The sequence below is a fragment of the Apium graveolens genome, chromosome 6 (assembly GCF_009905375.1).
Source record: "Apium graveolens cultivar Ventura chromosome 6, ASM990537v1, whole genome shotgun sequence".
Taxonomy (NCBI): Eukaryota; Viridiplantae; Streptophyta; class Magnoliopsida; order Apiales; family Apiaceae; genus Apium; species Apium graveolens.
Window position 1 is genome coordinate 107,887,048 of NC_133652.1, and position 16,576 is coordinate 107,903,623.

A 16,576-nucleotide genomic window follows, 5' to 3' on the forward strand; every position below is an offset into this window, starting at 1 on the left:
ACGCGTTCTCAGTAAGGACGAAGTATTTGCTTGATCTGTGATAGCAGAAAAGGTAACAACAATATTTCAAATGTCATGTGTCCTCAACATAAGACGTGCCCATATAAATGACAGAATATAATATTTAAGTAAAAATCTGCATGGTTAAGGCAGAGAAGCTTCATAAAAAGTGCAAGCGAATAAAGTCCAAAAATAGTCATTACAATTTGCAAGGCTTCAAGGGGCCCGCACCCTTAAAGTAGTTCAAGTACATAAAAAAGAGAGGATGCGTCCTAGGCAGGAGGCGCGTCCTGAGGTTTGTCTTGATCATTCGCAGGGGGAGGTTGAGTCTGAAGCGGAGTAGGAGCAGGGGACGCGTCTTCTTCCTCTAAGCCTAGAAAAATCCTCTTGTTCTTGATGGAGTCCGCGGCCCTGACCCTGAAATCATTTACCCATATCTGGGTATCTGCATCAAACTTTGAGAATGTATACTCTGGGTCATTGGCAATGAACCCAGAGCACCATTCTTCAAACCCAGTCTGGAAGCTGTGCTGATAAACTAGCTTTTTCTCCTCTGTCCATCCATGCAGCCTATCATCATTCAGGATGTCGAGCTCCAGCTGCATGGTGGAATTCAGGGCAATGACGCTGTCCATTTGCTTTTCCATTGCGGAGACATTGCCTTCCAAAATAGCTTTTTCTGTTTCTAGACGCGTCTTCTCCCCCTCCAGTCGTCTGATTTCAACATCTTTTTCTTGGGCAAGCAGGGCAATGTGTTTTTCCAGAGATTTAACTTTATCTTCGGCCTGGCTCTTCGTAGTATTTGTAACAGAAAGACGCGCCCTGAGCCTGGCGGCCATGTTAGCACTCTGCCTGGCATGCAGGTGAAGCTCAGCTGCAGCCCTCACCATGGCCTCCTCTATTTGCTGCTCTATTCTAAAAGTCCAACCTTTGACTTCATCCTTTGTGAAATCCCGAACAGAGGATGTGCCCAGGTATCAGAGAATGAAAGACTGGTCATCAGGAACTACCTTTTGACGCTTCAAGGGCGCGTCCTCCACCTTCTCGGGAATGTCAAACACGGTAGTGTCGATTATCTTTGGTGGAGGAGAAGGAGTTGCAACAGGAGGTGGGGTTTTTGCCTTTGAATCAACCTTTGTAGGAGCTTGTTTCCTTGCCCTTAGTTTTTTGGAAGCCCCAATTATGAATCCTTTGGGGAGTGAGGCCATATCTGCAATATAAACGTAAAAAGGGGATTAGTTATGTACAAGAAGACGCGTCCTAAAAGAAGGACGTGCCCATATCATGATATAAAGGTCTACGTGCATGACAGATATAGAAAAACGCAAAGATGTATAAATGAGTGTGAAAATGATGCATCTTAAAAGAGTAACGTGTCTTACCTAGGACGTTTTTTGTAATAAAGAGACACGCCCGGGGGGTAGGGCGCGCCCAAGGTGATGGTGCATATATAAAGTAGCGTTTATAAATCAGGCTAAGGTTAAAGGGAAAAGGTGAGAATAAATATGACGCATCCTAAAGCCATGACACGTCTTACGTATAATGATTTCTTACCTTGCTCTAAATCCACCTTCTTGTTGACGTCTGGCTGAATAACTTCTGTGGCTTGGAGCCCTCTGGATTTTTCGGAAGCGGTGAGGATGGGTTTCCCATTATGGAAATCTCGAAATTTGCAGAGAGAACCCACCCGTGGGGACAAAGCTCCTATTTTCTTCAAATTTTCCTCGGTGATCATGTCCTTGAGGTTGAAATGTTTTTCAGCATACTGTAAAACCTTCTCTGCTCTTTTCTTCTTCTTTCCTGCTAGCTCTTTCTGGGTCCTTTTGTCTAAAAGAAGGGAGAATAGGTTACAACAAGGAAGATAAAGAAAAGGTTATAAGAGAAAGGGCGCGCCCTGATAGAAAGGACGCGTCCTAAATGTTGAACTCACTTGGTTCTAGGTTGAAGCGAATGCGCGTCCTTTTGACGTCGTAAATGTAGAAAAATGGCTCCTTCCAGTCACTTTCGTGGCTAATTTTTCCTTCATTAAATCCCTTGTTGTTCAACCATTTGTTGACTACCAGAAAATGGTAGCCGGGAATTGATTTCCTGATACTGTAAAAGAAGCTGAATTCTTTCATCGAGGGCGCGCCCAGCTTCAAGTTATGGTACATGATGAACAAAGCCCAGGCAAGTTTGTATGAATTTGGTGATAGTTGGACTGGAGCCATGTCGTACCATTTTAAAATTTTCTTAATGTATGGGTGCAAAGGCGCGCCCACACCCAGGGAAATTAATTTTGGAGTGAGCACCATTCTTGGGATCCTTTGGTTCCCAACTTTGAAAATGTGCGGCCTCATGGTTCGAAGAGGGCGCGCCCGGATGCCCTCCATGTCATAGTATTTCATGTGCCATTGGATTTCCCAGTCGATTGCGGTCGAGTCAAGGGCAACACATGCTAGCTTACCTTCTTTCTTTCTTATGGCATTTTTCTCTGCCTCAGTTAGAGCGCCAAGCCTGGTCCAGTCACAATCCACTTCAACATCTGAAGGATCCCAATGTTCCAGAGGAGAGTCTGATTTTTGAGGAGATACGGGATATATCTCGGGGTCCGGAATCCTTCTTTCGAACTCACTTACACTGTGTGGGGACGCGTCCTCAAAAGGGGCCGCGCCCTGAGAAGATGACACGTCCTGTGTGTTTGACGCGTCCATATCAGAAATAGCCATTCCTTGAGGTTTTTGGCTTGTAGTGGGGATAATTTCATCGTCCGTTCAATCTTCGATGGTGGCCCTTGTATGGAGAATTGGAGTTCTTTGCCTTTTGACTCCCTTCTTTTCCATTCTTGAAATTATGGGAACATGGTCCATGGAGTCAGAGCTGGAATCAGACATTATTGAGTTTTTTGATTTAAGGGAACGGAAGACGCGTCTTTCTGCTCTAAGGAAGGAATTTATCCTGTGGATGTTGGGAAAGTCGGGTTTAAAAGTTATCAGATGTGGGGAGTAGATTCCGAGGCGTTTGTTGAGGGCTTTGAATGGATAAAATGGTGAGAAGGAGGACGCGTCCTCCAGCTGTAAAAGAATGAATAAATATTTGAGGACGCGTCCATATGTTAAAAAAAGAAGAAAAAAGAAGATGGTGAATGAATGAACCGTAAGAAAGATGCTAGAAATACTAGAGGACACGTCCTGAAAAATCTATCGTATGAAATTCACTGTCAACACGCGTCCTGGTAAGGTGTTGCCCTTATATGACCTTTATTTAAAACGGCTTAAACGTATACCTTTGTCAAAGGAAGATGAGACGCGTCTTGACGGGAAGACGCGTCCTACGTGGTTATGATGCGGAGGAATACTAATTGACTGTTAGCAATTTGGGGAAAATATGATAAATCCTAGAAACATGTAGTTGGGTGATCAGGGAAGCTAAATGTGTTATATTTACCTATACATACATATATGCATACAAACGAACATGAAGAGCAGTTGATATGAATAAAAAGCATACGAACGGTTTCTTGCTCATTAAAATCAATGTATTTGGCCAAATAAAGAAATAAGAGGAGATTTATGTACCTTTTGAGTTGAGGAGTGGATTGAGCTAAAGAAATAGGGAAATGGCTGGATAGATCGCCGGAACTTGGACCTCGAAATTCCTGCTTAAAAAGGCGGCAATGGCGGTTGTGTGAGAGAGAAAGAGAGATGGTGGTGGTGGTATTGTGAAATTAGGATATTTATAGAAGGACGACCTTATGGATGACAGCTGTACGCTACATGCAGAAGGTGAAAGCAAGGCGCGTCTTCCAGTAACGACGCGTCCAACTGTTTTGAGCCAAATTTTGTTGCTAGGATTCAAGGATGAAAATTCCAATTTTGTTTTTAACTGCAAACGGAATTTGGGGAGTAGTTGTTATACCTAAAATTTGGCATTGGATTAACTCAGGTCAAATGCGGGCTAGTTATGGTCCAACTCGGTACTGTGTTGTGAAATTGAAGACGCGTCTAAGCTTTCAGGACGCGTCTACTTGAGAAGGGATATGTTAAGGGGTGAGAAGAGTGCGTGGTCAGGGAAGGACGTGCCCAGGCTTCATGGACGCGTCAATGTTTATGAAAGTGCTTGCCAGATGAAATCTTATGGTGATGGACGCTCTCGGGCGCGCTTAATTTAGTAAGGACGTGTCGTAGGAGGTGAAACGCTGTGCATGATGGTTTAGAGGAGATGGTGCAAGTTTAATAAAGTGGAGGACGCGCCCTAAATTCTAGGACGTGTCTTGTGATCTTGAATGCTATAAGGAACGGTTGATGAGGAAACAGGTTTGGGTTTATGGAGGTGAGGACGCGCCCAAAGGGTGAGGACGCGTCCTGTGTTTGCTCTATATACTTTTGATGTTGAATTCAGGACAAAGCTTGCATGGAGAGGAGCAATGGAGGTTATTTTTACTAATATATTTGTTGCAGGTACTCTTTGAAGAATTTCCTTCTTGAGACGGTCAAGGAGGGGGATGTCCGTGAAAAGCTTGAAGGCCTCCAGGGGTATGCCTGATGACTGAAGGCCTTCTCCTGTATTCAACGGGTGTCCTCGTTGGGGATGTGGGGTTTACTTTGGTGTGTGCTTTGGGAGCTCTATTCTTGTATTCAACGGGTGTCCTCGTTGGAGAACTTTGGAGTCATCCTGCACTTTGCACCCAAGAGCTTGGGATCACCTGTCCCGCTATCTGGTGGGTTATCCTCATTCGGGGGACAGGGACGCGTCTGGCACTTGGGGTGAACCGTGGCTATACCTGCGTTCGTGAATCAAGGGAGATAGCTGTAGCGGAGTGTTATCCTTGCGCAGGGAGATGCACTATCCGTGAAGTCCTACGATTACGGACGAGCCTTGGGCCTTCGCGGTTGGGCCTCATAGTTGGACATTCCTAAAGCTAGCGGAAGACGGATATTGGATGGGCTTCTACTGGGCTTAGGAGTAGGAAGTCTAAACTCATTAGACTTCCTGTTCTATGAGAACTACGTCAGGCTTGATCCCTATATAAAGGGTACGTAGGCACATTGAGAGGGTAAGAAGTTGAGAGCTGATAAGAGAGCCACCACTTACTCTGATCAATCTCAGCCTAAAACAACCACAATCAACCACACACCGCTTAAGTTTCCGGCAAAGAACCACCGTCACAGATCTTAGTTCCGGCGAGAAACCTCAATCTTTGTTGTTACCAGATTCCTCCGTCAATACAGAATACTGTGTATACTTTATTATGTGATTCCTTCTTGATGCGTACTGTTTGCGTTTGTACCGTGCTTCACCCTGCACTAGCTGTTAGAAATATAACAATTTAAAATAGTTATAACCATTTAACTAATATATATATATATATATATATACATATCACTATTAAATATCAACATGAATCTTATAACGCGCACTGTTTCATGCTAAAACTAGTACAAGTGAATGGAGTGGCACAAACTAAAGAAGTCAATTATTCATGATTCATGGACATTATCAATTTCAAATATACAAATTATTCAATATGCAAGTAATTTAGAAAAAAAGAAGAATTAAAAACCAAAAAACTTTAATATAAAATGATCACCTGATCAAACTAAAAAGCTTAGTCCTTGGATATTAATATTTAATCATTTGTCACAATACAAGGTTTCAAAATGCTAAAATTCAAAGCTATTACAATAAATTACTACTTTCAGCCTTGCCAAGGAGCAAGAACTCTCCTTGTCCCCTATTCATTATTCATTTTTATACCCATTTGACGTCTCTTTTTAGTCCATTGACTAGATGGCTCACATGTATCAATAACATTAGAATTCAAGCTGAATGCTGATTGATTGGCCTGATTAATATAAATTACGTCATAAGGATCGCCGCCCATTTCCTTTCGAATCATATTGTGCAAAAGGATATACACAGTGATAATGTGACACCGAATTTTGTAAGGATAGAAGAAAGGGCTCCTAAGAATGGACTAATGTAATTTAAGAACTCCAAAAGCTCTTTTAAATTACATTACACATAGCAGAATGTTTCATATTAAAAGAAGGACCAAAAGGCGATTATGATCATCCATCAATGTTTGGATGATTCTATGCTATAAAAGGTGGATTCCGCAACAACATCAAAGAAAGTTTGGGATATTCTAAATTCTTCTTTTAGTGGAGATGCAAAAGTGAAGAGAGTTCGGTTACAAACACTTCGTGGCGAGTTTGAGGCTTTGCGAATGAAAGAATCCGAATCAATCTCGGATTATTTTTCAAAGGTCTTGACTATTGTCAACCAAATAAAAAGCAATAGAGAAGAGGTAAGTGATGTTCGTGTTATTGAAAAAATTCTTCGCTCACTTGTCTCTAAATTTGATTATAAAGTCGTGGCAATTGAGGAGGCTAAAGATATAGATGAAATGACTATTGATGAGCTTATAGGATCACTACAAGCCCATGAAGAAAAAATGTTAAAAAGGAATGAACCAATTGAACAAGCCTTGAAGCAAAATTATCTTTCAAAAATAACGATGGAAGATACATAAGTTAAAGAGGTCGTGGCCAGGGACGTGGACGAGGCTTCTTATATGGACAAGGAAGAGGACGTGGCCAATAAGGAGAGGAAAATCAAAAGGATGAAAGAGCGTGCGAGACAAGAAATTTAATAGGTCGTGGAAGAGGAAGATTTATTTCAAGGTATGATAAATCAAATGTCAAGTGTTATAATTGTCAAAAATTTGATCATTATGCTTCTGAGTGTCGCACTTCAAGAAATCAATTTGAGGAGAAAGCTAATCTTGTAGAAGATAAAGGAAATGAACCCACTTTACTTTTAGCACAAAAAGGCAAAGAAAATTGTGGAGACAATTTATGGTATCTTGATAGTGGGGCAAGCTATCATATGTGTGGAAATAAAAATTTGTTCGTGGATCTCGACGAAAATATGAATGGCAAAGTCACTTTTGGAGACTCTTCGGGAGTGCCTATCAAAGGAAGAGGTACACTACACCAAAAGTGGCCTTCTGCATTATTCCACAAACGTTGCAACAGGCCAAATAAATGTTGCAATAGACCAAAAAATTTCAACGGAAACACTTTTGTGATGTTAGTATTTTTGGCGTTGCCTTAGGGTTCAAAGGAAACATTTTATTATCAAGGGCAACACCAAAAATTATGTTGCAAAAAGCAATGACATGGCAAAAAGGGGGCCAAAGTGACACGTGGACTGACACGTAGCACTTTGACGCGTGGCTTTTTGACGTGTGGCAGTTGTGGGGCCCACTGACAGGTGGGGCCCACTGACATGTGGGTCCAGCTTGACACGTGGCACTTTTGCAACACTTTTTAGTACCTATTTGCAACATTTTTAATACCTATTGCAACACAATAATAATGGTCAAATTTTGAAATATACTTTCTGCATACATTAAAGCCCAGTTCTATATTAGAACTGTTTTCCCAATCAAAGTCATTAGAAAGACAATACAATATCACCAGTATGCTGAATTACATCATTTAGACAATTTCTAATTACCAAAAGATTACATTTGCAAATGTGATATTACTGAACAATTCCAAAGTACCAGAATTAATACAGCTACTACACACGTTCAGACTTAGAAATTACTACATAACTCTGCTTTACAAAATCAACAACTACTTCAGCAGATAAAATGGCATGTCCTTGGCCTGGTGTCATGGCCATTATTTGACCACTGTAATGAGGTCAGTCTTATAAAATCTGCCATCATGGGTGGTTTCAAACCAGAATCCTTTAACGGGCTCTCATCATCATAATCTGCACACAAAAAAACTCTAGTTAGTCAAGGGTATATCTTGTATACATACAAATCATGTGTGCAGAAAAGAAAGCCACCCCTTTTGTGTGGCGAGCGTGGGACTTGGATATTGATCAACGCATTCGATTCCCAATATAGAAAATATCAAGAATCCTAAACACAAAATTGGACACGAGTGCAGGGACAAACCTGCAAGGGTGACAGAGTAATCTAATTTGATAAAATATTTCATTATTAAACAGTGTCTTTTTTCAATTAAAAAAAAGGATTACCAATAAAATTGTTTTACTTAATCATATAACTACTTTAAACACAACATCAAAAAGATAAAAAAATTAAAAAATAAATATCAAAAGGATAAACTAGAGCCATTTTTCCAGAGGTCTTGTTCCTAACAAATAAGTTTCTCAACGACCTTAAATCCTATTTGCAGATTGGACTGTGCATAAAGTGTAGAACTGCAACATCAAGGATCAGATTCAGAGCCCATATAGTCAAACACACACTGATTTGCTGAGTATGGTAACACAATAAGATAGTGAAATTAAGAGATTCTAAAATTACCCAAACATAGATATCATCATTACTAACGGAGAGAACAAAAAGTGAGACTACTAGTTTAGGCATTATTCTCTTCTTTTGTTTTCTCCTCGAAAATGTTTACCAACTACAGTTTAGGCATCATTCTCACTGAAATATTTGAAGCATAGTCCAGGAGTACTAGTCATTGGAGACCTCCACCAAACACATGCTAGTTACAAGAAGGAATATCTATGTGCCTGTAATTAATTTTATACTTTCTACTTTTAGTAATTACAAAAAATAAACTACACAACAAATGAGCTAAACATTACTTCAGAGAAAATTAAAAGGAGCCAACATAATTGATTTAATTAGGATAATCATATTACAAACTGTCATGTAAAATGAACAAATCTCCATACCAGTGGTTCAAAATCATGGGTGATAAGAATGTTGTTGGGCCGCATGTCACGATGGATAATACAGCCAACTCTGCATTCTTCGTGCAGATATATCAGTCATCGAGCAGCTCCAACTGCAATCTTTTGACGTGCAGACCACTGTAATGGATCTCGTTTGCGTCCTGTGGCACAAATTATTCCAAGTGTTCAAGTTTATAGTTAGTCACAACAAAAGAAGCACATCAAGAAAGCCAGATAATCTTTTTTGCTTATGTTCCCAAATATTTACAAATAAAAGTTGACGATGTGAACTTTAAAAGGAAAATAGTTTGCAAGTATCCTCATCATGACATTATGCATCCATATACTTCATACATCTTCTATCTAACCTTATATTTCAGTCCAAACAAAAGCATTTTTTTGTTCAGTTTGGAAACTTTTGTCATGTGTGATGGTCGAATCATAATTTTGTGTACTATGTAACATTTATGAAAAAATAGAATCTCTGAATAGATTAATGTACGGGTGTTTTACAGTGTTAGAATTACCATAGAGATGAGAATCGAGTGACCCATGACATATATATCATAAACTAGTAGCCTTCGTCCATCCTCAATACAGAATCCAATTAGCATGACAACATTTCGGTGCTGAGCACAGTTGAGAACTTCTACTTTTGAACAGAATTCTTGATCCCCCTGAGTACTTGCTAATTTGTATTGCTTGACAACAACTGTCTGGCCATTTGGAAGAACTCCTCTGTGAACAGACCCAAAACCTCCTTCAGCCAAGAAACTAGCTTTGGAAAATCCTCTGGTAGCTAGCTCCAGTTCTGCAAAACTAAACAATCTTGGTGGTTTTCCAAAAGCAGGTGTCCTATGCTGACAAATTGAACATAATGGAGGGGCGCTGAGAGGTGCATTACTAGAGAAATAAATGGCTTCTCCGACATTTCCGCTGAATTCCAAATCAGGTATGTACCTTATCATTCCAATACCAGATTCTTATTCATGCCTAGAAAAGTTTTCATGCAGGGCCTTGAAAGTAGATGTTTGGATCTTGTATCCAGACACATGTGAACTTTTGTTGTGTATATGTTGTGTACTTGATGATTTTATTAACAAAACACCTTGGTAGATTTTACTTAGTGAAAAATGTAGCACTCGACGGATAAGGATTATAGTCCTGACGGATGATGATTTATTATCCATCGAGTGAGTAGCTTATGTAACAATAAGTGTGTAGCACATTTCTGCATACACATTGTTTAGATTCTGTAGTAGTATTCAAGTCATGTTGACTTTAACTAGATATGCAGAATAGGTTGATTAATTGTACATAAATGATGTCTTGTAATTCTGCATAAATAAAATGAAGTCAAGTGCCAGATTACTACCCGACGGATAAACAACAATGCCATTCGACGGATGATCAACAAGACAACCCGACGGATGATCATGAACTCGACGGATGATCATGAACCCGACGGATAAAGAATTCAAACATCTGTTGACAGTGACAACACAGTCACATGCGTCGAGTGTATGCAAATGGAATGTGCAAGCCTATTCAACTGGGTTTTAGAGAACAAAGAAGCATTGCCATTTCCATGCTATCATGAAGATATTCAAAGATGCTGGAATAGAGTAATGAAGTAGCATAGTATTAGACTTGATAGTTTTGTTTTATTATCTTGTCTTATTGCTTTGTAATCTTGGTGATATATAAACCAAGAAGTAGCAAATAGAACAATTAACTAAGCAACCAAGAGAGAAACATTTGTAAGCTGTATTCTTAGCAGTTCTCTATAATCTTAGTTGTTGACAATTTGTAAGCAGCTGTGAGCTAATTGCTACACAGAGTTCTCTTGATATATTATATATCTCCGGTGGATACTCAAATCCACCAGAAAGTTTTTAAAGACTTGTGTTTTTGATTACTTGTGTTTTGATTCATTTCAAGTTATTATTCCGCACTCTGCAAATCAATTCACACTGATATATATATTTAAGTTAGAATAATTTTATTTGTGAAAAAGTTTCAAGAATTCCATTCAACCCCCTTCTGTAATTCTTGTTGCATTGTTGAAGGACTAACAATTGGTATCAGAGCAAGCTCTTGATAAACAAAGAGTTTAAAGATCACAACAAAACAGCAAGATGAACAAGAAGGATGTTGGAGTCAAGATTCCTTTTCTGGATAAAGATAATTACCATCACTGGAAGGTAAAGATGCATCTTCATTTACTTTCTCAAGATGAGGCCTATGTAGATCGCATAGAAAGAGGCCCTCATGTTCCAATGAGAGCTGCAACTGGAAATGAGCCATCTGTCCCCAAGCCAAGACATGAATGGTCTGATCCTGATATTGAACAAGTCAGGAAAGATAAGAAGGCCATGAATATCATGTTCAATGAAGTTGATGGTGATATGTTTGACAACATCATCAATTGCAAAACTGCCAAGGATGTTTGGGATACAATACAGATTATCTGTGATGGCACTAAGCAAGTTAAAGAAAACAAGATGCAGCTACTGATTAAGCAATATGAGCATTTTCATAGTGAAGAAGAGTCTCTCACTGACATCTTTAGTAGGTTTCAAAAACTACTAAATGCTCTGAAGCTGCATGAAAGGGTCTATCAAACACTCCAATTTGAAGTTCCTTAGATCTCTTCCAAAGGAATGGAAACCTATGACAGTCTCATTGAGAAACTCTCAAGATTACAAGGAGTTTACTTTGGAGAGACTGTATGACATCCTGAAAACCTATGAGCTTGAAATAGAGCAAGATGAGAGGATGGAGAGAGGAAAGAAGAAAGGAGGATCCATTGCACTAGTTGCTGAGTTATAAAAAGAGAAGGAGATGAAGATGGAAGCTATTGAATCAACTTCAAAGGTCTGTGAAAACAAGGGCAAGGGGCTGGCAGCAGAAAATGAAGATTCTTTGAGCCAAGATGACATGGAAGATATTGATGAACATCTAGCATTTATTTCCAGAAGATTTGCCAAGTTCAAGTTCAAGAAGAACTTTGGAGCAGCTAAGCCAAATAGAAACATGGTGGATAAATCAAAATTTAAGTGTTTCAAATGTGGCTTGGCAGGGCACTTTTCCAGTGAGTGTAGAAAGTCAGATTCCAACAAAAAAAAGTTTGAGCCTGTGGATTATAAACAGAAATACTTTGAGCTGCTCAAACAAAAGGAAAGGGATTTCATTACACAAGAAAATGACTGGGCTGCAGATGGTCTTGATGAGGATGAGGATGTCAGCTATGTCAATCTAGCCCTAATGGCCAACTCTGATAAAACAGAGATAAGTTTTTAAGTAATCAGGTAATCACCACTAACCTTGCACATTTATCTAAAGCTGAGTGTAATGATGCTATAAATGACATGTCTACAGAATTATATCATTTGCGTGTTACACTTAAGTCTCTCACTAAAGAAAATGCTAAAATCAAAGAAAATAATTTGTTTTTAAGTGAGAGGAATAATGTGCTAGAGTCTCAGTTCATTGAATTTGAAAAATTAAGAATTGAGTGCAAAATTGCTAAGGATGAATTAACTGAGTCCTTGAAGAAAGAAGAGATCTTGAAGAAGCAGCTTGAACGTGAACAGAAGGTGATTAAGGCATGGAAAACATCTAGAGATGTTCATGCTCAAATCACCAAAGTTCAAGGGATTGAGTCCTTTTGTGATGCAGCCTGGAAGAAGAACAAGGAGAAGCTGAAATCTAATTTGGTGGAAGGATTGCTAACAGATGTAGACTCGACGGATGATGAGGGTCATCCGTCGGATAGTAAAAAGGGTTATCCGTCGAGTGACACAAATCCTCATCCGTCGACTGTGAGCAAGCCTGTGAGTAAAGCCAAGCTTGTCAAGTTAAATGAGAGATTTGGATCAGTTTCCAAGAATTTTTTTCCAGGAGAATCTAGTCAAGTAAAGAAGGAGAAGAAGGCTAATGTTGGTCATATGACTGTTAAGCAATTGAGTGACAGACTCGAAAAGATTGAGGTTAAAACAGAGGCTAAAAGGAAAAATAATAGAAATGGTAAAGTAGGGATTAACAAACACAATAACTACACACCTGATAAATATGCTCCAAGAAAATCTGTGTCAAGTGTGGTAGTGTAAATCATTTGTCTGTTAATTGTAAATCTGTCATGCCTACTTCCATATCTGTGCTACCTCACCTTCCCAACATGAATGTCATGCCTCCTATGCCTATGAATGTTATGTCTATACAAAATATGAATGCACAGTTTTCTAATATGCCATTTGCACCTAATCCTTATTATGCTGCATTTAGTATGCCACAAATGCCATTTAGCATGCCTTAATGGAATAATATGTTCACGAATAGCATGACATTCCTTGTTAATCGTAATATGCATGATAATTCTGCTGTAATGAATGGTTTCAAAGGTTCAACTCAAATGACTAAGGATGAATCTGATATCCCCAAGTTAAATGAGATCAAACCTAAGAAACAGAAAAAGAAAGCTAACAAGGCAGGACCCAAGGAAACTTGGGTACCAAAATTACCTTGATTTGATTTTGATGTGTGCAGGGAAACATAAAGAATCTATGGTACTTGGATAGTGGTTGTTCAAGACACATGACTAGTGATTCTACCATGCTCACAGAGTTCAAGGAGAGAGCTGGCCCTAGTATTACTTTTGGAGATGACAGCAAGGGTTATACTGTGGGATATGGCTTGCTTTCAAAAGACAATGTCATCATTGAGGAAGTTGCCTTAGTGGATGGTCTCAAGCATAATTTGCTGAGTATCAGCCAACTTTGTGATAAAGGCAATTCAGTAACCTTCAACTTAGAAGCCCGTGTTGTGTCTAACAAGAGGAGCAACAAAGTGGTTCTCACTGGTGTGAGAAATGAAAATGTGTACCTAGCTGACTTCAACTCATCAAATGCAGAATCTGTTACTTGTCTTCTCAGTAAAGCAAGTCAGGATGAAAGTTGGTTATGGCACAAGAAGCTATCCCATTTAAACTTCAAGACCATGAATGAACAAGTAAAGAAAGAACTGGTTAGAAGCATTCCTCAAGTGGAGTTTTCTAAGGATGGATTGTGTGATGCCTGTCAAAAAGGAAAGTAGATCAAAGCATTATTCAGGAAGAAACTTGATTCAACAATTGAAGAACCTTTGCAACTGCTATATATGGATTTGTTTGGACCAGTCAATGTGTTGTCCATCTAAACGAAAAGATTTTGCCTAGTAATTGTAGATGATTTCTCAAAGTTCTATTGGACATATTTCCTAAAGTCTAAAGATGAGGCTAGTGAAATCATCATCAATCACATAAGGCAAGTCAATAATCATCCTGATTTCAAAGTGAGAAGAATCAGGAGTGACAATGGAATTGAGTTCAAGAACTCTGTCATGAGAGCATTTTATGAAGAAAATGGAATTTTGCATGAGTTCTCAGCAGCAAGAACTCCACAACAGAATGGAGTAGTGGAAAGGAAGAACATATCACTTATTGAAGCTGCCAGGACAATGCTTGAAGAATCTAAATTACCAACATATTTCTGGGCTGAAGCTGTAAATACTGTATGCTACACTCAGAATATTTCTCTGATTAATCAAGCAAAATGCATGACTCCCTATCAACTGTTCAAGAACAAGAAGCCAACTCTAAATTTTCTTCATGTCTTTGGCTGCAAATATTATATCTTGAGAAATCAAACTGATCAGAATGGAAAGTTTGATGCTAAAGTAGATGCTGGAATTTTTGTTGGATATGCTATTGGTAAAGCATATAGAGTCTACAATCTAAGAACCAACATTGTTGTGGAATCAATACATGTTGTGTTTGATGATAAAAAGATTGAAGGACTGCAAAGATGGAGACTACCATGAGAGCCTCAAATTTGATAATGTGGAGATGGTTAGTGATGACAGTGATGATGAAAGTGATCAAGAAATAATATCAAAGGATAATGTAGAAAAATCTACTACCAATGAAGCAAAAAATTTAACATCTGTCGAGTTGCATAATGCTTCATCCGTCGGGAGACAATCTTCCTTATCCGTCGGAAGGCAACCTGCTTCATCCGTCGGAACTCAAAATTCATCATCCGTCGGGTTATCAAAAGGAGCTGGGAGTCAGGATAGATCACTTATAGAAAGCTCCCCTTTCTCAAATCAAAGATCCATTAACTCAGGGGGAGTTTCTAGCAATCAAAACTCAATCACACATCAAGATAATAATGAGTCCTCTTCATCTAGAGCTAATCTACCTCAACAAAGAAAATGGACAAAAGATCACCCCTTTGAGTTCATCATTGGTGATGTATCTTCTAGAGTTCAAACAAGGAGAGCAACTCAAGAAGAATGTCTATACAGCAGCTTTCTTTCAAAGGAAGAACCGAAGAAGGTAGAAGAAGCTTTGTTGGATCCTGATTGGATTTTAGCTATGCAGGAGGAGCTAAACCAATTTGAGAGGAATAAGGTATGGAAGCTGGTGCCCAAGCCTAGAGGAAAGAATCCAATTGACACCAAATGGGTATTAAGAAACAAGATGGATGAAAATGGCATAGTAGTCAGGAACAAAGCTAGATTGGTTGCTAAGGGCTATTATCAACAAGAAGGAATAGATTTTGATGAAACATTTGCTCCTGTTGTAAGACTTGAAGCCATCAGAATCTTCTTAGCCTATGCAGCCCATGCCAATTTCAAGGTCTATCAAATGGATGTCAAAAGTGCCTTTCTGAATGGAGACTTGGAGGAGGAAGTCTATGTTAGTCAGCCTCCTGGTTTTGAAGATCCAAATTTTCCAAAATATATCTACTATCTTTTGAAAGCACTTTATGGACTGAAGCAAGCACCTAGAGCCTGGTATGACACTTTATCAAAGTTCCTTTTGGAAAATCACTTCACAAGAGGTACTGTAGATAAAACTTTATTCTTTAGAAATGTCAATGGCTATAGTATACTTGTTCAAATTTATGTAGATGACATTATTTTTGGCTCTACAGATGAAAAAGTTTGCAAAAAGTTTGCCAAATTGATGCAGAGTAAGTATGAAATGAGTATGATGGGAGAACTAATTTACTTTCTTTGTTCGCAAGTTAAGCAAGTTAGTGATGGAATATTCATTAGTCAAACTAAATACATCTATGATCTTTTAAAGAAGTTTGATCTCATGGATTGCACATCTGTAAAAACTCCCATGGCCACTGCAACTAAGCTTGAATTAAACACTACTGAAAAGTCTGTGGATATTTCAAGTTATAGGGGCATGGTTGGCTCACTTCTGTACTTAACAGCTAGTAGGCCAGATATAATGTTTGCTACATGTTTGTGTGCTAGATTTCAGGCTGATCCTAGAGAATCTCATTTAGTAGCTATTAAGAGAATTTTCAGATATCTCAAGGGAACACCAAAACTTGGCATTTGGTACCCTAGAGATTCTGGTTTTGATCTAACTGGTTATTCAGATGCAGATTATGCAGGTTATAGAATTGATAGAAGAAGTACAACAGGAACCTGTCAATTTCTAGGAAATAAGCTTGTGTCCTGGTTCAGTAAAAAGCAAAACTCAGTTTCTACCTCTACAGCTGAAGCTGAATATATTGCTGCTGGCAGTTGCTGTGCACAGATTTTGTGGATGAAAAATCAACTGCCAGACTATGGTCTGCAAGTTGAGAGGATTCCTATTTTCTGTGATAACACAAGTGCAATTGCCATCACTGAAAATCCAGAACAACATTCAAGGACAAACCACATAGACATCAAGTACCACTTCATAAGGAAACATGTAATGAATGGTACTGTGGAATTACATTTTGTTCCAAGTGAAAAGCAGCTTGCAGATATTTTTACCAAGCCACTGGATGAATCCACCTTCTCAAGGTTGGTAAGT

The 16,576-nt window shown here is 38.9% G+C and overlaps 1 pseudogene; it reads right to left on the reverse strand.

Annotated features, from left to right (window-relative positions):
• Positions 1-977: 977 nt before the first annotated feature.
• Positions 978-16,576, reverse strand: part of LOC141665379 (uncharacterized) — a 32,876-nt pseudogene continuing 17,277 nt past the window's right edge.